The sequence below is a fragment of the Pseudophryne corroboree genome, unplaced genomic scaffold, assembly GCF_028390025.1.
Source record: "Pseudophryne corroboree isolate aPseCor3 unplaced genomic scaffold, aPseCor3.hap2 scaffold_515, whole genome shotgun sequence".
Lineage (NCBI taxonomy): Eukaryota > Metazoa > Chordata > Amphibia > Anura > Myobatrachidae > Pseudophryne > Pseudophryne corroboree.
Window position 1 is genome coordinate 300,237 of NW_026970118.1, and position 14,634 is coordinate 314,870.

The 14,634-nt window shown below is 46.7% G+C and overlaps 11 non-coding genes and 1 pseudogene across 11 annotated transcripts; 5 read left to right on the forward strand and 7 right to left on the reverse strand.

Moving 5' to 3' along the window:
• Positions 1-2,026: 2,026 nt before the first annotated feature.
• On the reverse strand, positions 2,027-2,142 carry LOC135031469 (U5 spliceosomal RNA). Its single transcript, XR_010227172.1, has one exon. It is a non-coding gene; the product is annotated as a U5 spliceosomal RNA (small nuclear RNA).
• Positions 2,143-2,417: 275 nt separating this feature from the next.
• On the reverse strand, positions 2,418-2,533 carry LOC135031460 (U5 spliceosomal RNA). The gene has a single exon (XR_010227163.1). It is a non-coding gene; the product is annotated as a U5 spliceosomal RNA (small nuclear RNA).
• Positions 2,534-2,807: 274 nt separating this feature from the next.
• LOC135031458 (U5 spliceosomal RNA) lies at positions 2,808-2,923 on the reverse strand. The gene has a single exon (XR_010227161.1). It is a non-coding gene; the product is annotated as a U5 spliceosomal RNA (small nuclear RNA).
• Positions 2,924-3,198: 275 nt separating this feature from the next.
• On the reverse strand, positions 3,199-3,314 carry LOC135031449 (U5 spliceosomal RNA). The gene has a single exon (XR_010227153.1). It is a non-coding gene; the product is annotated as a U5 spliceosomal RNA (small nuclear RNA).
• A 274-nt stretch (positions 3,315-3,588) lies between these two features.
• Positions 3,589-3,704, reverse strand: LOC135031461 (U5 spliceosomal RNA). The gene has a single exon (XR_010227164.1). It is a non-coding gene; the product is annotated as a U5 spliceosomal RNA (small nuclear RNA).
• A 264-nt stretch (positions 3,705-3,968) lies between these two features.
• LOC135031462 (U5 spliceosomal RNA) lies at positions 3,969-4,084 on the reverse strand. Its single transcript, XR_010227165.1, has one exon. It is a non-coding gene; the product is annotated as a U5 spliceosomal RNA (small nuclear RNA).
• A 270-nt stretch (positions 4,085-4,354) lies between these two features.
• On the reverse strand, positions 4,355-4,470 carry LOC135031454 (U5 spliceosomal RNA). Its single transcript, XR_010227158.1, has one exon. It is a non-coding gene; the product is annotated as a U5 spliceosomal RNA (small nuclear RNA).
• Positions 4,471-4,614: 144 nt separating this feature from the next.
• Positions 4,615-4,742, forward strand: LOC135031440 (U1 spliceosomal RNA; annotated as a pseudogene).
• Positions 4,743-5,335: 593 nt separating this feature from the next.
• LOC135031499 (U1 spliceosomal RNA) lies at positions 5,336-5,499 on the forward strand. The gene has a single exon (XR_010227200.1). It is a non-coding gene; the product is annotated as a U1 spliceosomal RNA (small nuclear RNA).
• A 152-nt stretch (positions 5,500-5,651) lies between these two features.
• Positions 5,652-5,814, forward strand: LOC135031396 (U1 spliceosomal RNA). Its single transcript, XR_010227110.1, has one exon. It is a non-coding gene; the product is annotated as a U1 spliceosomal RNA (small nuclear RNA).
• Positions 5,815-6,489: 675 nt separating this feature from the next.
• Positions 6,490-6,653, forward strand: LOC135031508 (U1 spliceosomal RNA). Its single transcript, XR_010227209.1, has one exon. It is a non-coding gene; the product is annotated as a U1 spliceosomal RNA (small nuclear RNA).
• A 153-nt stretch (positions 6,654-6,806) lies between these two features.
• On the forward strand, positions 6,807-6,969 carry LOC135031416 (U1 spliceosomal RNA). The gene has a single exon (XR_010227129.1). It is a non-coding gene; the product is annotated as a U1 spliceosomal RNA (small nuclear RNA).
• Positions 6,970-14,634: the final 7,665 nt, after the last annotated feature.

The window sequence follows — 14,634 nt, forward strand, 5'->3', positions numbered from 1 at the left end:
CTCTACACCCCAATGTGAATCCTTGTGGAGTCCAGTGTACCCCACAGAAGAAATTAATGTGTCACACCCATTGGCAGCAACCTTAGAATAGCTGCTGACGGGCACAATTGAGAAAGGAAGGGGGGGGGACATTTGAATCCAGCACATAGATGCAATTCAAATATGTAATTCGTACCTTCCTATTTTAAAATATAATGGATGAACCTCACCCTGTGAGAACAATCTTCATGATCAAGAGATCTCATATGCAAAATAAATATGAGTTGGGATAGGGCTGGGGAGGGCTGCTCGGGCAGCACCTCCCCCGTCAAGTTAAGGAGATTCAACTGAGGAAGCACAAGGGAACTCTCGTCTGGGGACAACAACTGCAGGGAGACCACATCTTTTCAGATGAACATGGGAGGGCGGAAGGCTGCCTAATACTGAAGCACCATATGCAACAACTAGTACAAGCATTCCTGGGGGAAGGTCTGCAGCAGACGGATTTGCATACGGTGATGTTATCCAAGCAGTGGGCCAAAGTTGACTGGAACCCTCATCTGCATATGAAAAGAGAAAAGGGGCATGCAGGGCATGGCGGCCTTTTGCAGTGCTTGGATGACCCCTAGTTCACATTAAACACCCCCACCCTCCTTTGGTGTGGGGCTCATGTTGGCCATGCCCCATCCCCTGAAGCATTCAAGCTGATTTCTTGCAGCAGCTGGGCACTGTAACAGCTCCAGAGCTGTTCTGTAAGGCAAGTAAAAGGGTGTGGGCCCTGCAGCACCACCTGTAGTTCGCATTGTGCGTTGGAAGGCACAAAGTAAGCAGACGGGAGGAGAAGTCAGGATAGTGCGCAAGGGCATTCTTTTCTCTTAGTCCGTAGAGGATGCTGGGGTCACATTAAGAACCATGGGGTATAGACGGGATCCGCAAGAGACATGGGCACTTTAAGACTTTCAAAGGGTGTGAACTGGCTCCTCCCTCTATGCCCCTCCTCCAGACTCCAGTTATAGGAACTGTGCCCAGGGAGACGGACATTTCGAGGAAAGGATTTATTGTTAAACTAAGGTGAGCATCTTACCAGCTCACACCTTAAACATGCCGCAGAACGTGGCATTCAACAGAACACAAGCCAACGGCATGAACAATTGCAGCAAAAAGCTGACCAGAACCATAACACAACATGTGTATAACCACAAGTAATAACTGCAGACACAGTATGGACTGGGACGGGTGCCCAGCATCCTCTACAGACTAAGAGAAAAGGATTTACCGGTAGGTATTAAAATCCTATTTTCTCATACGACCTAGAGGATGCTGGGGTCACATTAAGAACCATGGGGTTATACCAAAGCTCTTGAACGGGTGGGAGAGTGCGTACGACTCTGCAGCACCGAATGACCCAACTTAAGGTTATCATCAGCCAAGGTATCAAACTTGTAAAACTTAGCAAAAGTGTTTACTAAATAGCTGCTCGGCAAAGTTGCAATGCCGAGACTCCCCGACCAGCTGCCCAGGATGAACCCACCTTTCTAGTAGAATGGGTCTTCACCTACTTCAGTAACGGCAATCCTGCCGTGGAACGAGCATGCTGAATCTTACCACAGATCCAGCTCATAATGGTCTGCATGGAAGCAGGACACCAAATCCTGTTGGGAGCATACAGGACAAACAGAGCCTCTGTTTTCCTAATCTGAACCGTTCTGGTGACATACATTTTCAAAGTTCTGACCACAGCCAGAGACTTTGACTCAACGAAGGTGTCAGTGGCCAAAGGCACCATGTGGAAAGATGAACCACCTTCGGCAGAAATTGTTGACGTGTCCTCAATTCTGCTCTATCTTCATGAAAGATCAAATAAAGGCTCTTGTGATACTGCATGGTTTGTACTGTTTTCCATGTGCTCCCAGACCTTTAAGCAAGTAGCATGGTCAAGAAAGTTCTGTTTGAAAAGAAACAACATTTACTGTCATTGTTATGCAAATAAACTTACATTAAAGCTAACAAGAAAGCACACTCGTTCTGTCTTTAAACTGATAAAAGAAACCCCAATAATATGGGGCATGCAAAAATTGAGATAAAACTCAGTTTTGCTCCTCTCCACGGAAATCTTTAATAAAAGGCGAAATATTTGTTAGTTCTGAAGAGAAACCAGAGCATGACCAAGATTCCACCTGTCGCCTGAGTGCCATGCCAGCAGTTCTCATTCAGCTGAAAGTGAGCACCCAATTTGAATGAAAGAAAGCAGATTTCTCACCAGGCTTCCCCTTGCTATAAACATGGTTTGTACTCTTTTCCATGTGCTCCCAGATCTTTCAAGCAATTAGTGTGGTCAAGAAAGTTCTGTTTGAAAAGAAACAAACATTTACTGTCATTTCTATGCAAATGAGCTTACATTAAAGCACACTCGTTCTATCTTTAAACCGATAAAATAAAACCCCAGTAAGATGGGGCATGCAAAATTTGAGATAAAACTCAGTTTTGCTCCTCTCCACGGAAATCTTTAGTAAAAGGCGAAAGATTTGTTCGTTCTGAAGAGAAACCAGAACATGACCAAGATTCCACCTGTCGCCTGAGTGCCATGCCAGCAGTCCTCATTCAGCTCAAAGTGAGCACCCAATTTGAAAGAAAGAAAGCAGATTTCTCACCAGGCTTCCCCTTGCTATAAACATGGTTTGTACTCTTTTCCATGTGCTCCCAGATCTTTCAAGCAATTAGTATAGTCAAGAAAGTTCTGTTTGAAAAGAAACAAACATTTACTGTCATTTCTATGCAAATGAGCTTACATTAAAGCACACTCGTTCTATCTTTAAACCGATAAAAGAAACCCCAATAAGACGGAGCATGCAAAAATTGAGATAAAACTCAGTTTTGCTCCTCTCCACGGAAATCTTTAGTAAAAGGCGAAAGATCTGTTCGTTTTGAAGAGAAACCAGAGCATGACCAAGATTCCACCTGTCGCCTGAGTGCCATGCCAGCAATCCTCATTCAGCTCAAAGTGAGCACCCAATTTGAAAGAAAGAAAGCAGATTTCTCACCAGGCTTCCCCTTGCTATAAACATGGTTTGTACTCTTTTCCATGTGCTCCCAGATCTTTCAAGCAATTAGTGTGGTCAAGAAAGTTCTGTTTGAAAAGAAACAAACATTTACTGTCATTTCTATGCAAATGAGCTTACATTAAAGCACACTCGTTCTATCTTTAAACCGATAAAATAAAATCCCAATAAGATGGGGCATGCAAAAATTGAGATAAAACTCAGTTTTGCTCCTCTCCACGGAAATCTTTAGTAAAAGGCGAAAGATTTGTTCGTTCTGAAGAGAAACCAGAACATGACCAAGATTCCACCTGTCGCCTGAGTGCCATGCCAGCAGTCCTCATTCAGCTCAAAGTGAGCACCCAATTTGAAAGAAAGAAAGCAGATTTCTCACCAGGCTTCCCCTTGCTATAAACATGGTTTGTACTCTTTTCCATGTGCTCCCAGATCTTTCAAGCATTTAGTATAGTCAAGAAAGTTCTGTTTGAAAAGAAACAAACATTTACTGTCATTTCTATGCAAATGAGCTTACATTAAAGCACACTCGTTCTATCTTTAAACCGATAAAAGAAACCCCAATAAGACGGAGCATGCAAAAATTGAGATAAAACTCAGTTTTGCTCCTCTCCACGGAAATCTTTAGTAAAAGGCGAAAGATCTGTTCGTTTTGAAGAGAAACAAGAGTATGACTAAGATTCCACCTGTCGCCTGAGTGCCATGCCAGCAGTCCTCATTCAGCGCAAAGTGAGCACCCAATTTGAAAGAAAGAAAGCAGATTTCTCACCAGGCTTCCCCTTGCTATAAGCATGGTTTGTACTCTTTTCCATGTGCTCCCAGATCTTTCAAGCAATTAGAATGGTCAAGAAAGTTCTGCTTGAAAAGAAACAGACATTTATAGTCATTGTTATGCAAATAAACTTACATTAAAGCTAACAAGAAACTGATAAAAGAAACCCCAATAATATGGGGCATGCAAAAATTGAGATAAAACTCAGTTTTGCTCCTCTCCACAGAAATCTTTAATAAAAGGCGAAAGATTTGTTCGTTCTGAAGAGAAACCAGAGCATGACCAAGATTCCACCTGTCGCCTAAATGCTGTGCCAGCAGTCCTCATTCAGATCAAAGTGAGCGCCCAACTTGAAAGTAAGCAGATTTCTCACCTGGCTTCTCCTTGCTATAAGCATGGTTTGTACTGTATTCCATGTGCTCCCAGATCTTTCAAGCAAGTAGCATGGTCAAGAAAGTTCTGTTTGAAAAGAAACAAACATTTACTGTCATTTCTATGCAAATGAGCTTACATTAAAGCACACTCATTCTATCTTTAAACCGATAAAAGAAACCCCAAAAAGATGGGGCATGCAAAAATTGAGATAAAACTCGGTTTTGCTCCTCTCCACGGAAATCTTTAATAAAAGGCGAAAGATTTGTTCGTTCTGAAGAGAAACCAGAGCATGACCAAGATTTTTATCTGAAAATATGTGTTCTCCCTGCAGTTGTTGTCCCCAGATGAGAGTTCCCTTGTGCTGCCTCAGTTGAATCTCCTTTACTTGACAGAGATGTGCCTGAGCAGCGGCCCTCCCCAGCCCTATCCCAAATCATACTTATTTTGCATAGGAGATACCATGGTCATGAAGATTGTTCTCCCAGGGTGAGGTTCATTCATTGCATTCTGGGTATGCTGACCCCTGTGATTTTCCCAAATGTGGGAAACTCGCTTTTATACCCTTGTGCACTATCCTGACTTCTCCTCCTGTCTGCTTACTTTGTGCCTTCCAATGCACAATGCAAACTACAGGTAGTGCTGCAGGGCCCACACCCTTTTACTTGCCTTACAGAGCAGCTCTGGAGCTGATACAGTGCCAAGCTGCTGCAAGAAATCAGCTTGAATGCTTCAGGGGATGGGGCATGGCCAACATGAGCCCCACACCGAAGGAGGGTGGGGGTGTTTAATGCGAACTAAGGGTCATCCAAGCGCCGCAAAAGGCCGCCATGCCCTGCATACCCCTTTTCTCTTTTCATATGCAGATGAGGGTTCCAGCCAACTTTGGCCCACTGCTTGGATGACATCACCGTATGCAAATCCGTCTTCTGCAGAACTTCCCCCAGGAATGCTTGCACTAGTTGTTGCATTTGGTTTGTTGTTTGGGGGTGCTTCAGTATTAGGCAGCCTTCTGCCCTCCCATGTTCATCTGAAAATATGTGTTCTCCCTGCAGTTGTTGTCCCCAGATGAGAGTTCCCTTGTGCTGCCTCAGTTGAATCTCCTTTACTTGACAGAGATGTGCATGAGCAGCGGCCCTCCCCAGCCCTATCCCAAATCATACTTATTTTGCATAGGAGATACCATGGTCATGAAGATTGTTCTCCCAGGGTGAGGTTCATTCATTGCATTTTGGGTATGCTGACCCCTGTGATTTACCCAAATGTGGGAAACTCGACTGCATTATTTGTGGTAGTGGGGGACTGTGTTTGTGCTTTCCTCTGGTCAGCTCTGTTAAAACTCAGATTTCTTTGTCTCAGATTTTCCTCTAGCCTTGTTCTTCTTTCGAGAGTTCCCTTGTGCTGCCTCAGGTGGATCTCCTTCACTTGACAGGGGGGTGCCCGAGCAGCGACCCTCCCCAGCTCTAGCCCAACTCCTACTTACCTGCCAGGTGAGATACTATGATCAGGAAGGTGCTTCTCCCAGGGCAAGGCTCACCCATTGCACTCTGGGTGTGCTGCTCCTACGATTTCCCCAAATGTGGGACACTTGACTGCATAATTTGTGTTTCCTCTGGTCGGCTCTCGTATAATTCAGATCTCTTTGTCTCAGGTCTTTCTCCAGCCTAGTTTGCTGTCTGTTTCCACTTCTTTTATCTTGAGCCCCTCCCTTCTATACCCTTGTGCACTATCCTGACTTCTCCTCCCGTCTGCTTACTTTGTGCCTTCCAATGCACAATGCAAACTACAGGTAGTGCTGCAGGGCCCACACAATCTTTTACTTGCCTTAAAGAGCAGCTCTGGAGCTGTTACAGTGCCCAGCTGCTGCAAGAAATCAGCTTGAATGCTTCAGGGGATGGGGCATGGCCAACATGAGCCCCACACCAAAGGTGGGTGGGGGTGTTTAATGCGAACTAGGGGTAATCCAAGCACCGCAAAAGGCCGCCATGCCCTGCACGCCCCTTTTCTCTTTTCATATGCAGATGAGGGTTGAAGCCAACTTTGACCCACTGCTTGGATGACATCACCATATGCAAATCCATCTGCTGCAGGCCTTGCCCCAGGAATGCTTGCACTAGTTGTTGCATTTGGTTTGTTGTTTGGGGGTGCTTCAGTATTAGGCAGCCTTCTGCCCTCCCATGTTCATCTGAAAATATGTGTTCTCCCTGCAGTTGTTGTCCCCAGATGAGAGTTCCCTTGTGCTGCCTCAGTTGAATCTCCTTTACTTGACAGAGATGTGCCTGAGCAGCGGCCCTCCCAGCCCTATCCCAAATCATACTTATTTTGCATAGGAGACACCATGGTCATGAAGATTGTTCACCCAGGGTGAGGTTCATTCATTGCATTCTGGGTATGCTGACCCCTGTGATTTCCCCAAATGTGGGAAACTCGCCTGCATTTTTTGTGGTAGTGGGGGACTGTGTTTGTGTTTTCCTCTGGTCAGCTCTGGTAAAAGTCAGATTTCTTTGTCTCATATATTCCTCTAGCCTTGTTCTTCTTTCGAGAGTTCCCTTGTGCTGCCTCAGTTGGATCTCCTTCACTTGACAGGGGGGGTGCCCGAGCAGTGACCCTCCCCAGCTCTAGCCCAACTCCTACTTACCTGCCAGGTGAGATACTATGATCATGAAGGTGCTTCTCCCAGGGCAAGGCTCACCCATTGCACTCTGGGTGTGCTGCTCCTGTGATTTCCCCAAATGTGGGAAACTTGATTGCATAATTTGTGTTTCCCCTGGTCGGCTCTCGTATAATTCAGATCTCTTTGTCTCAGGTCTCTCTCCAGCCTAGTTTGCTGTCTGTTTCCACTTCTCTTTTCTGGAGCCACTCCCTTCTATGCCCTTGCGCACTATCCTGACTTCTCCCGTCTGCTTACTTTGTGCCTTCCAACGCACAATGCGAACTACAGGTAGTGCTGCAGGGCCCACACCCTTTTAGTTGCCTTAAAGAGCAGCTCTGGAGCTGTTACAGTGCCCAGCTGCTGCAAGAAATCAGCTTGAATGCTTCAGGGGCTGGGGCATAGCCAACATGAGCCCCACACCAAAGGAGGGTGGGGGTGTTTAATGCGAACTAGGGGTCATCCAAGCACCGCAAAAGGCCGCCATGCCCTGCATGCCCCTTTTCTCTTTTCATATGCAGATGAGGGTTCCAGCCAACTTTGGCCCACTGCTTGGATGACATCACCGTATGCAAATCCGTCTTCTGCAGACCTTCCCCCAGGAATGCTTGTACTAGTTGTTGCATATGGTTTGATATTTGATGGTGCTTCAATATTAGGCAGCCTTCCACCCTCCCATGTTCATCTGAACAGATGTGGTCTCCCTGCAGTTGTTGTCCCCAGACGAGAGTTCCCTTGTGCGTCCTCAGTTGAATCTCCTTAACTTGACGGGGGAGGGGTACACAGGACTCCACAAGGATTCACATTGGGGTGTAGAGTAGGAACTTGATCTGAGGCACCAACCGGCTCAAAGCTTTTGACTGTTCCCAAGATGCTCAGCGCATCCTCCTCTATAACCCCGCTTCCATGAACAGGGAGCTCAGTTTGTAGTTGGTGCCTTCAGTAGCAGGCCACTTAACAGGGGCCTGCCTCAGGCAGCCTATTCTTAGCTATTAATTTTGACAAGAAAAGAAGAACTTGTTTTATGAGAATCTACAAGGGCTGCAGCAGGCTAGGTCTAATAGACATCTTTACTGCAGCTTCATCACTCCCAGCGGCGCTGTATACTCCCGTGCCCTGGTTGCTGGGTCACTGCAGCGGAGGCTCCAGTTTCTTCCTAAGGTCAGTCACACACACACCGCCCTTCCGGATCACGAGGCCGCTGATGAAGGGGAGCGTGGCCGTAGGGGGTGGACCGTGTGCGCACTGGCGTGGACACTGATTACTGGGCAGCCGCTCCACGAGCCACCAGGTACAGTTAAGGAGCACAGGTCTGGGGGTTTTTCTCCTATATTAAACCAATTTTGTACTGCCCGCAGCACATTGTGATAGGTAATAGGGCCTGATTCAGGTTGGATTGCAATCACAATAAGTGATCCAACTGCAAAAATTGCTAAGAGCATACGCATGTGCCTGCATTTTCTGCGGCACCCCGCAGAGAATGCGATCGCCTCTGCCTGTCAATCGGGGCAGGGGGGGAGAGGGGGGTCAGCAACACTCCATTTCCAAGTCAGGGATGGAGCGGTGCGGGGGCAAGGCTTCAAAATGGGGTCTGCAATGGAGGAGACACAGGGGGCGTGGTCACAGCAGCTGTATGACATCACATTCAGCCGCTGTGATCACAAAAATGGTGGCGGCTTCCTGCGCGCACATACAGTCTGCACCAGCAGGAGGCTACACCATTTTTTATGATCACGCTGAACTGCAGTGCGACTGCAATTACAGCATGGTCAAGAAGGGAGGCGTCATGCTGGGTGGCCATAAGAGATGAGCGGGTTCGGTTCCTCGGAATCCGAACCCGCCCGAACTTCACCCTTTTTTGCTCGGGTCCGAGCAGACTCGGATCCTCTCGCCTTGCTCGGTTAACCCGAGCGCGCCCGAACGTCATCATCCCGCTGTCGGATTCTCACGAGACTTGGATTCTATATAAGGAGCCGCGCGTCGCCGCCATTTTCACACGTGCATTGAGATTGATAGGGAGAGGACGTGGCTGGCGTCCTCTCCGTTTAGATTAGAAGATAGAGACGAGTGACATTTGATTTACTACTAATTTGGGGAGCAGTTGAACTTGTCAGGAGTACTCAGTAGTGCAGAGTTTTGCTGATAGTGACCACCAGTTTTATTATTTATAATCCGTTCTCTGCCTGAAAAAAAACGATACACATACCATATCTGTGCTCAGCCTCAGTGTGCTGCATGATATATCATCTATGTATATCTGACTGTGCTGAGTGCTCACTGCTCACACAGCTTAATTGTGGGGGAGACTGGGGAGCAGTTATAGCAGGAGTACAGTGCACACTTTTGCTGCCAGTGTGACCACCAGTATATTGTCTGCCTGAAAAAGTTAAACACTCCTGTGGTGTTTTTTTTTTATTCTATAAATGCATTCTGCTGACAGTGTCCAGCAGGTCCGTCATACATATATTATATAAATATTTACCTGCAGTAGTGTTATATTTTTTTTTTCATCTTTATCATCTCTATATTAGCAGACGCAGTACGGTAGTCCACGGCTGTGGCTATCTCTGTGTCGTCAGTGCTCGTCCATAATTGTATACCTACCTACCTGTGGTGGTTTTTTTTTTTCTATCTTCTTCATACTAGTAGTTTAGGAGTCTACTGACAGTGTCCACCAGGTCCATCATTATATTATATACCTACAGTAGTAATATATTTATTATATTATCTATACTAGCAGACGCAGTACGGTAGTCCACGGCTGTGGCTATCTCTGTGTCGTCAGTGCTCGTCCATAATTGTATACCTACCTACCTGTGGTGGGTTTTTTTTTTTATCTTCTTCATACTAGTAGTTTAGCAGTCTGCTGACAGTGTCCACCAGGTCCGTCATTATATTATATACCTACAGTAGTAATATATTTATTATATTATCTATACTAGCAGATGCAGTACGGTAGTCCACGGCTGTACCTACCTCTGTGTCGTCAGTGCTCGTCCATAATTGTATACCTACCTGTGGTGTGGTTTTTTTTTCTATCTTCTTCATACTAGTAGTTTAGGAGTCTGCTGACAGTGTCCACCAGGTCCGTCATTATATTATATACCTACAGTAGTAATATATTTAGTATATTATCTATACTAGCAGACGCAGTACGGTAGTCCACGGCTGTACCTACCTCTGTGTCGTCACTCGTCCATAATTGTATACCTAACTGTGGTGTTTTTTTTTTTCTATCTTCTTCATACTAGTAGTTTAGCAGTCTGCTGACAGTGTCCACCAGGTCCGTCATTATATTATATATACCTACAGTAGTTATATATATTTTTTTTTATATCATTAATTATCATCTCTATACTAGCAGATGCAGTACGGTAGGCCACGGCTGTGGCTATCTCTGTGTCGTCAGTGCTCGTCCATAATTGTATACCTACCTACCTGTGGTGGAAGTTTTTTTCTATCTTCTTCATACTAGTAGTTTAGCAGTCTGCTGACAGTGTCCACCAGGTCCGTCATTATATTATATATACCTACAGTAGTTATATATATATTTTTTTTTATATCATTAATTATCATCTCTATACTAGCAGACGCAGTACGGTAGTCCACGGCTGTAGCTACCTCTGTGTCGTCAGTCACTCGTCATCCATAAGTATACTAGTATCCATCCATCTCCATTGTTTACCTGAGGTGCCTTTTAGTTGTGCCTATTAAAATATGGAGAACAAAAATGTTGAGGTTCCAAAAATAGGGAAAGATCAAGATCCACTTCCACCTCGTGCTGAAGCTGCTGCCACTAGTCATGGCCGAGACGATGAAATTCCATCAACGTCGTCTGCCAAGGCCGATGCCCAATGTCATAGTACAGAGCATGTAAAATCCAAAACACAAAAGATCAGTAAAAAAATGACTCAAAAATCTAAATAAAAATCGTCGGAGGAGAAGCGTAAACTTGCCAATATGCCATTTACCACACGGAGTGGCAAGGAACGGCTGAGGCCCTGGCCTATCTTCATGGCTAGTGGTTCAGCTTCACATGAGGATGGAAGCACTCAGCCTCTCGCTAGAAAAATGAAAAGACTTAAGCTGGCAAAAGCACAGCAAAGAACTGTGCGTTCTTCAAAATCACAAATCCACAAGGAGAGTCCAATTGTGTCGGTTGCGATGCCTGACCTTCCCAACACTGGACGTGAAGAGCATGCACCTTCCACCATTTGCACGCCCCCTGCAAGTGCTGGAAGGAGCACCCGCAGTCCAGTTCCTGATAGTCAGATTGAAGATGTCAGTGTTGAAGTACACCAGGATGAGGAGAATATGGGTGTTGCTGGCGCTGGGGAGGAAATTGACAAGGAGGATTCTGATGGTGAGGTGGTTTGTTTAAGTCAGGCACCCGGCGAGACACCTGTTGTCCGTGGGAGGAATATGGCCATTGACATGCCTGGTGAAAATACCAAAAAAATCAGCTCTTCGGTGTGGAAGTATTTCAACAGAAATGCGGACAACAGGTGTCAAGCCGTGTGTTGCCTTTGTCAAGCTGTAATAAGTAGGGGTAAGGACGTTAACCACCTCGGAACATCCTCCCTTATACGTCACCTGCAGCGCATTCATCATAAGTCAGTGACAAGTTCAAAAACTTTGGGCGACAGCGGAAGCAGTCCACTGACCAGTAAATCCCTTCCTCTTGTAACCAAGCTCACGCAAACCACCCCACCAACTCCCTCAGTGTCAATTTCCTCCTTCCCCAGGAATGCCAATAGTCCTGCAGGCCATGTCACTGGCAATTCTGACGAGTTCTCTCCTGCCTGGGATTCCTCCGATGCATCCTTGAGTGTAACGCCTACTGCTGCTGGCGCTGCTGTTGTTGCTGCTGGGAGTCGATGGTCATCCCAGAGGGGAAGTCGTAAGACCACTTTTACTACTTCCACCAAGCAATTGACTGTCCAACAGTCCTTTGCGAGGAAGATGAAATATCACAGCAGTCATCCTGCTGCAAAGCGGATAACTGAGGCCTTGGCATCCTGGGCAGTGAGAAACGTGGTTCCGGTATCCATCATTACTTCAGAGCCAACTATAGACTTGATTGAGGTACTGTGTCCCCGGTACCAAATACTATCTAGGTTCCATTTCTCTAGGCAGGCGATACCGAAAATGTACACAGACCTCAGAAAAAGACTCACCAGTGTCCTAAAAAATGCAGTTGTACCCAATGTCCACTTAACCACGGACATGTGGACAAGTGGAGCAGGGCAGACTCAGGACTATATGACTGTGACAGCCCACTGGGTAGATGTATTGACTCCCGCCGCAAGAACAGCAGCGGCGGCACCAGTAGCAGCATCTCGCAAACGCCAACTCTTTCCTAGGCAGGCTACGCTTTGTATCACCGCTTTCCAGAATACGCACACAGATGAAAACCTCTTACGGCAACTGAGGAAGATCATCACAGAATGGCTTACCCCAATTGGACTCTCCTGTGGATTTGTGGCATCGGACAACGCCAGCAATATTGTGCGTGCATTATGGCCCTCATTCCGAGTTGTTCGCTCGTTCTTTTTCATCGCATCGCAGTGAAAATCCGCTTAGTACGCATGCGCAAAGTTCGCACTGCGACTGCGCCAAGTAACTTTACTATGAAGAAAGTATTTTTACTCACGGCTTTTTCTTCGCTCCGGCGATCGTAATGTGATTGACAGGAAATGGGTGTTACTGGGCGGAAACACGGCATTTCAGGGGCGTGTGGCTGAAAACGCTACCGTTTCCGGAAAAAACGCAGGAGTGGCCGGGGAAACGGTGGGAGTGCCTGGGCGAACGCTGGGTGTGTTTGTGACGTCAACCAGGAACGACAAGCACTGAAATGATCGCACAGGCAGAGTAAGTCTGGAGCTACTCAGAAACTGCTAAGTAGTTAGTAATCGCAATATTGCGAATACATCGGTCGCAATTTTAAGAAGCTAAGATTCACTCCCAGTAGGCGGCGGCTTAGCGTGTGTAACTCTGCTAAATTAGCCTTGCGACCGATCAACTCGGAATGAGGGCCTATATCTGGGCAAATTCCAGCACGTCCCATGTTTTGCACATACCTTGAATTTGGTGGTGCAGAATTATTTAAAAAACGACAGGGGCGTGCAAGAGATGCTGTCGGTGGCCACAAGAATTGCGGGACACTTTCGGCGTACAGGCACCACGTACAGAAGACTGGAGCAACACCAAAAACGCCTGAACCTGCCCTGCCATCATCTGAAGCAAGAAGTGGAAACGAGGTGGAATTCAACCCTCTATATGCTTCAGAGGATGGAGGAGCAGCAAAAGGCCATTCAAGCCTATACATCTGACCACGATATAGGAGGTGGAATGCACCTGTCTCAAGCGCAGTGGAGAATGATTTCAACGTTGTGCAAGGTTCTGCAACCTTTTGAACTTGCCACACGTGAAGTCAGTTCAGACACTGCCAGCCTGAGTCAGGTCATTCCCGTCATCAGGCTTTTGCAGAAGAAGCTGGAGACATTGAAGGAGGAGCTAAGACAGAGCGATTCCGCTAGGCATGTGGGACTTGTGGATGGAGCCCTTCATTCGCTTAACCAGGATTCACGGGTGGTCAATCTGTTGAAATCAGAGCACTACATTTTGGCCACCGTGCTCGATCCTAGATTTAAAACCTACGTTGTATCTCTCTTTCCGGCAGACACAAGTCTGCAGGGGTTCAAAGACCTGCTGGTGAGAAAATTATCAAGTCAAGCGGAACTTGATCGGTCAACAGCTCCTCCTTCACAGTCTCCCGCAATTGGGGGTGCGAGGAAAAGGCTCAGAATTCCGAGCCCACCCGCTGGCGGTGATGCAGGGCAGTCTGGAGCGACTGCTGATGCTGACATCTGGTCCGGACTGAAGGACCTGCCAACGATTACGGACATGTCGTCTACTGTCACTGCATATGATTCTCTCACCATTGAAAGAATGGTGGAGGATTATATGAGTGACCGCATCCAAGTAGGCACGTCAGACAGTCCGTACGTATACTGGCAGGAAAAAGAGGCAATTTGGAGGCCCTTGCACAAACTGGCTTTATTCTACCTAAGTTGCCCTCCCACAAGTGTGTACTCCGAAAGAGTGTTTAGTGCCGCCGCTCACCTTGTCAGCAATCGGCGTACGAGGTTACTTCCAGAAAATGTGGAGAAGATGATGTTCATTAAAATGAATTATAATCAATTGCTCCGTGGAGACATTGACCAGCAGCAATTGCCTCCACAAAGTATACAGGGAGCTGAGATGGTGGATTCCAGTGGGGACGAATTGATAATCTGTGAGGAGGGGGATGTACACGGTGATGAATCGGAGGATGATGATGAGGTGGACATCTTGCCTCTATAGAGCCAGTTTGTGCAAGGAGAGATTTATTGCTTCTTTTTTGGTGGGGGTCCAAACCAACCCGTCATTTCAGTCACAGTCGTGTGGCAGACCCTGTCACTGAAATGATGGGTTGGTTAAAGTGTGCATGTCCTGTTTATACAACATAAGGGTGGGTGGGAGGGCCCAAGGCAATTCCACCTTGCACCTCTTTTTTCTTTTATTTTTCTTTGCGTCATGTGCTGTTTGGGGAGTGTTTTTTGGAAGGGCCATCCTGCGTGACACTGCAGTGCCACTCCTAGATGGGCCAGGTGTTTGTGTCGGCCACTTGGGTCGCTGAGCTTAGTCACACAGCTACCTCATTGCGCCTCTTTTTTTCTTTGCGTCATGTGCTGTTTGGGGAGTGTTTTTTGGAAGGGCCATCCTGCGTGACACTGCAGTGACACTCCTAGATGGGCCAGGTGTTT